A 6,616-nucleotide genomic window follows, 5' to 3' on the forward strand; every position below is an offset into this window, starting at 1 on the left:
GCTCCAGCACCTTAGGCCATCATGGCAAAAAGGGCCACATTTTCACCTCAAGACGACAGACTGCCCTACTCCAGTACACCATAGTATACGCTCGATCAACCTTGAAGACGCGCCTAGATGGCACCGTTCCGTCTGTCACATTAGTCATTTTTAACTAAAGGAGCAACTAAAGAGCTGTTTTAGCTTTATTATTGCACAATGACATGTTTCATTCAATTATGTGTACTTTTGATTGGATGTAGGATTATATGAAACTTAAAAAGTATCAGTCGGCCGCTACAGTTGGAGAGACGCCCTTGCTTTTGAACACTGTTATCTGTCCTTGCTTTTCTTCACTTGATTAGGCATTGCAGATGAGCAAACATCATTGAAAAATATAATATGGGTGAACGAAAACCTTTTATGAAGACCCTATTTTAAGAACCCATTATATTTGTAGTTATGTCCGCATTTTAGACAAAGACTCGTGCAACACCACCACACACAAGTCCCGCTCATCTATATACCGTCATTCCCATGACTGCAGGGCGTTTCTTAGGAAGCTCTTATAGACGCTGGCGCCAGATTTCCCTCTTTAGTGTAATAGATTAAGAAACTCTATGCGCGTCGCACTGTCCACGCGCGTACACGCATCACGGCGTCCTTGCTTTCTGTGGATCTCTCATCGTTCAGCTGCCCTCCCTCAGTTCAGGGTAACCAATCAAGCGCTTTTCTTGATAACATCCCTGCCTTCTTTGTTTCCTCGCTGACTATTAGCTGAAAGTTATGAAAGTCCCCACGCATTGTAAGGAATCAGGAACCAGCTCTGACTTCGCGTTACTGAAGAACTCAGGAAAATAAGTGGAACTATCCTGGTAAATTGTGTTTCCAATAGGCCACGCTTACCGTCGGAGGAGACGCCGAAAAAGTTGAGAAAACAGTCTTCCTGTCGAGAACGGCACATTTGGTGTATTTTTATCGCTTGCTTTCTACGACACCTATTCTGTATTTTCTGCAACCAGCGAGCGTCTTCTAATGTTTCAGCACGACTAAAGCGTATCCCTCTCTTACCACATCTTTGTTTCACTTCAGAATAAAATTCGAGGGGCCACAAAATTCATATGGAGTTGGACTACCTACGAAACTGTTTAGGATACATACATGGGCTGCATACCTTATCAAGTCATACACCTTTTTAATATGGCGCCACACTGCGCCGACACGAGCACCGCCGCGCTCACCGCACCTTCCATGCATATGGCGCAACCGCTGCTGCCGCCGCGCCGTCACTTCCGACGTGCGTGGCGTTATAACCATTGAAGCCTAGGCAACGTACACAGGTGCCGTGGCCACACACTTTACCACCGTCGCAATTCGTAAAACAGAATTTAAAACAAAGTGCGTGAAGGCCACTTTGCCACACTAAGCGCACTTTCCAATTTTTATATGGTGTTTCTCTTACAACACCGAATTTATGTGGTTCTATTTGGAACCAAGCTATTAAACTTATTTTTGGAAGTTGGTGGAGTGTTTGAACCTTGCTTCACCTCCACCGCGGGTCGGCCCGGCATGGCACTATCCCCGGGATCGGCACGCACATTTCTGTCGCCTATTGGGCGTGAGTCCCACCACTTGGGATTCAGACGCTGCAATCGTTCTGGCGTGCAAGCTTGGATCACGTGATCTCACCTTGCTCCGACGAAGGGAAGAAGGAGGTGGGAATGCGTTTTTTTAGCCACAATTTCCAAGTGTTTTTTCCTTGGAACAGCGTTGTTTTGCCCTCACTTCACGTGCGCGGACACCTTGAAACTACACAATCTGAGAAAGTGCGGTCAAGGTTATCGGCGACATAGTACTTTACTGCTACGCGCCGCTGTGTGTAATGTACGCAAAGGAGCAGGGCGTGAGCTTTCACTTTTACCCCAAACATCAGAAACTTCACGACACTTGGCTGATAAAGTTTCGTATGGGTAAGGAACCGAGCTTTTACGCACGTGTTTACAGCTAGTACTTCCGCGAAGACGGCTTTGCGTATGCACTAGGAGTGCAAATGTTCGGTGAGTAGCAGACGACGCGAGACGATCGCTCACGTACAACGTTCAGCGATCGAGTGATGCACAGTACTCGGACTACATCGCGATCGGTGCTTGTTACGCAGCTGGTGAGCAGTAGGTGATCGACTAGGGGCCAAATGCAGTCACAATGCATCGCTAAGACTTACGATTTCACGCAATACAGAAATGCATCAGCTCGGCGACTGCAGCGCCCGCCAGTTGCGCAAGAAGTGCCGCAAACCACGTGCTCCTAGTATCGAGCTTCAATCTCCATGCACCTTTGGTTGGCCACAAAACGTGAGCTACGCCTTGCATGCAGCATGCTAATGCATTGGAATGCGCAAAGTAATGTTGCCGGGTATCACACGGTGGATTTTCGATCGGGAGCAAGCCCGATAGGGACCAAATTTCTCGATCGCGATGGGCCCCTTTGTGCAGCTGCAGAAGGGAGTCAATCGTCGAAAAATTCTATCCCGATCTCGCTCGATCGCGATCGGTGTGACAACCGTATATGATTCGCGCAATAAGAATTAAGCACCAGATAAATATTAAAATCGTTCGCCAGACAAACGTGCGCTCGTCATTACACTGGCGAAATTGTAAAATGTTATCTAGCTACAACGTCAGAAAAGGAACCCCTGTCAGAAAAATAAGGCTAAATTATCTGAATGATGCGCGCACGTGCATATGGCTTTCGTGTGTACGCCTCCAATGATGTGAAAAAGGTCGCGGCTTGGTGCAGCTCAAAGCATGTTGGCTTGGTACCCACAAAACGGAGAAAGCACTTGCGTCGAGCTCCATGAAAGTATGCTTGCTAAACTGTAACATAAATTTGAGAATACCACTTCTTTGTCGTGTCAAACGCGGCCCGTTTGTAGATGCAAACATACAATGAATGAAATTACACGTTGGACGCATTGCATATCTTTCTTGTAGCAAAAATATGTTCCTTTGCCGCAAGCAATCGCTAAAACCTATTTGATGCTTAGTTATAATTCGATACAATGCCTTCGCGCGTTTTACAAAAGCAGAGGACTCAGTCTCCATGGTTTCCATGTCGGTGGCCATAGCAGACGACGCCGGCAGTCGGGGCGATGTGTAAGGTTTGATACGCAAGCTATTCTTTGGAACAGTCATTTAGCATATTGTACAGTCAGTGACGAAGCGATACCAGTATTTTACTGATTTTGTTGAAGTTAAATAATGTAACAACACAAAAGAACGACATGACAGCGGTTACGGGCTGAACAGGAGAGGGCTGGCAGAGCAATCCAACTTTATACGTCAAATGGAGCATGGCGGCGCCACGGTATGCCGTCGCACCCTATACAGACATCAGTCGACCAAGGCGCCCCACCCCCTGGCAACGCACGCCCGGTATTTCAGTATCACCGGGATCGGCGCACATATTCGTGTCGCCCACACGGACGTAAGCCGGCCAAGGCATCCCTCCCGGCAATGGATGCCCGGTATATTGCAGTATCTCCCGAATCGGCGCACACATTCCTGTCACCCATACAGACGTAAGGCGGCGAGGGTATCCCCCATGGCAATGCATGCCCGGTATTTGCAGTATCTCCCGAATCGGCGCACACATTCCTGTCACCCATACAGACGTAAGGCGGCGAGGGTATCCCCCATGGCAATGCATGCCCGGTATTTGCAGTATCTCCCGAATCGGCGCACACATTCCTGTCACCCATACAGACGTAAGGCGGCGAGGGTATCCCCCATGGCAATGCATGCCCGGTATTTGCAGTATCTCCCGAATCGGCGCACACATTCCTGTCACCCATACAGACGTAAGGCGGCGAGGGTATCCCCCATGGCAATGCATGCCCGGTATTTGCAGTATCTGCCGAATCGGCGCACACATTCCTGTCACCCATACAGACGTAAGGCGGCGAGGGTATCCCCCATGGCAATGCATGCCCGGTATTTGCAGTATCTCCAGGATCGGCGCACACATTCCTGTCACCCATACAGACGTAAGCTGGCCAGTGTGCACCCTGGCAACGCATGCCTGGTATTGTACTATCGCCTCGATCGCCGCACACATTCCTGTCGCCCATACGGACGTAAAGCAGCGATGGTATCCTCCTAGGCAACGCATGCCCGGTATTGCAGTATCTACGGGATCAGCGCACATATTCCTGTCGCCTATACCGACGTAAGCTGGCCAGTGTACCCCCTGGCAACGCATGCATGCCTGGTATTGTACTATCGCCGGGATCGGCGCCCACATTCCTGTCGCCCATACGGACGTAAGGCAGCGAGGGTATCCTCCTTCGCAACGCATGCCCGGTATTGCAGTATCTACGGGATCAGCGCACATATGCCTGTCGCCTATACCGACGTAAGCTGGCCAGTGTACCCCCTGGCAGCGCATGCATGCCTGGTATTGTACTATCACCGGGATCGGCGCGCACATTCCCGTCGCCCTTACGGACGTAAGGCAGCGAGGGTATCCTCCTTGGCAACGCATGCCCGTTATAGCAGTATCTACCGGATCAGCGCACATATGCCTGTCGCCTATACCGACGTAAGCTGGCCAGTGTACCCCCTGGCAGCGCATGCATGCCTGGTATTGTACTATCACCGGGATCGGCGCACACATTCCCGTCGCCCATACGGACGTAAAGCAGCGACGGTATCCTCCTTGGCAACGCATGCCCGGTATTGCAGTATCTACGGGATCAGCGCACATATTCATGTCGCCTATACCGACGTAAGCTGTCCAGTGTACCCCCTGGCAACGCATGCATGCCTGCTATTGTACTATCACCGGGATCGGCGCACACATTCCCGTCGCCCTTACGGACGTAAGGCAGCGAGGGTATCCTCCTCCTTGGCAACGCATGCCCGTTATTGCAGTATCTACGGGATCAGCGCACATATTCCTGTCGCCTATACCGACGTAAGCTGGCCAGTGTACCCCATGGCAACGCATGCATGCCTGGTATTGTGCTATCGCCTCGATCGGAGCACACATTCCTGTCGCCCATACGGACGTAAAGCAGCGACGGTATCCTCCTTGGCAACGCATGCCCATTATTGCAGTATCTACCGGATCAGCGCACATATTCCTGTCGCCTATACCGACGTAAGCTGGCCAGTGTACCCCACGGCAACGCATGCATGCCTGGTATTGTACTATCGCCTGGATCGGCGCACACATTCCTGTCGCCCATACGGACGTAAAGCAGCGACGGTATCCTCCTTGGCAACGCATGCCCATTATTGCAGTATCTACGGGATCAGCGCACATATTCCTGTCGCCTATACCGACGTAAGCTGGCCAGTGTACCCCATGGCAATGCATGCATGCCTGCTATTGTACTATCGCCTGGATCGGCGCACACATTCCTGTCGCCCATACGGACGTAAAGCAGTGACGGTATCCTCCTTGGCAACGCATGCCCATTATTGCAGTATCTACGGGATCAGCGCACATATTCCTGTCGCCTATACCGACGTAAGCTGGACAGTGTACCCCATGGCAACGCATGCATGCCTGGTATTGTACTATCGCCTGGATCGGCGCACACATTCCTGTCGCCCATACGGACGTAAAGCAGCGACGGTATCCTCCTTGGCAACGCACGCCCGTTATTGCAGTTTCTACGGGATCAGCGCACATATTCCTGTCGCCTATACCGACGTAAGCTGGCCAGTGTACCCCCTGGCAACGCATGCATGCCTGGTATTGTACTATCACCGGGATCGGCACACACATTTCCGTCGCCCTTACGGACGTAAGGCAGCGAGGGTATCCTCCTTGGCAACGCATGCCCGGTATTGCAGTATCTACGGGATCAGCGCACATATTCCTGTCGCCTATACCGACGTAAGCTGGCTAGTGTACCCCCTGGCAACGCATGCATGCCTGGTATTGTACTATCACCGGGATCGGCGCACACATTCCCGTCGCCCTTACGGACGTAAAGCAGCGACGGTATCCTCCTTGGCGCCAACGCATGCCCGTTATTGCAGTATCTACGGGATCAGCGTACATATTCCTGTCGCCTATACCGACGTAAGCTGGCCAGTGTACCCCATGGCAACGCATGCATGCCTGGTATTGTACTATCGCCTGGATCGGCGCACACATTCCTGTCGCCCATACCGACGTAAAGCAGCGACGGTATCCTCCTTGGCAACGCATCCCCGGTATTGCAGTATCTACGGGATCAGCGCACATATTCATGTCGCCTATACCGACGTAAGCTGGCCAGTGTACCCCCTGGCAACGCATGCATGCCTGGTATTGTACTATCACCGGGATCGGCGTACACATTCCCGTCGCCCTTACGGACGTAAGGCAGCGAGGGTATCCTCCTTGGCAACGCATGCCCGTTATTGTAGTATATCCAGGGTCGCCGCACACATTCCTGTGACCTATACGACCGTAAGCTGACCACAGTACCTCCACCTCCCCCCCGCCCACTTGCAACGAATGCTTTGTATTGGTCTATCTCTGGGAATGGCGCATACATTATTGTCGCCTATAGAGCCTTGCGTGATTGACAACCTCAGTTCTACAACAATATATTTAAACAGCTATTTAACTCCAAAACTGCACA

General features: G+C 51.3%; 1 pseudogene; it reads left to right on the top strand.

The window, feature by feature from the left end:
- Positions 1 to 1,417: 1,417 nt before the first annotated feature.
- LOC135920436 (U2 spliceosomal RNA) lies at positions 1,418 to 1,580 on the top strand (annotated as a pseudogene).
- Positions 1,581 to 6,616: the final 5,036 nt, after the last annotated feature.

Source organism: Dermacentor albipictus, chromosome 2 (genome assembly GCF_038994185.2).
Source record: "Dermacentor albipictus isolate Rhodes 1998 colony chromosome 2, USDA_Dalb.pri_finalv2, whole genome shotgun sequence".
Taxonomy (NCBI): domain Eukaryota; kingdom Metazoa; phylum Arthropoda; class Arachnida; order Ixodida; family Ixodidae; genus Dermacentor; species Dermacentor albipictus.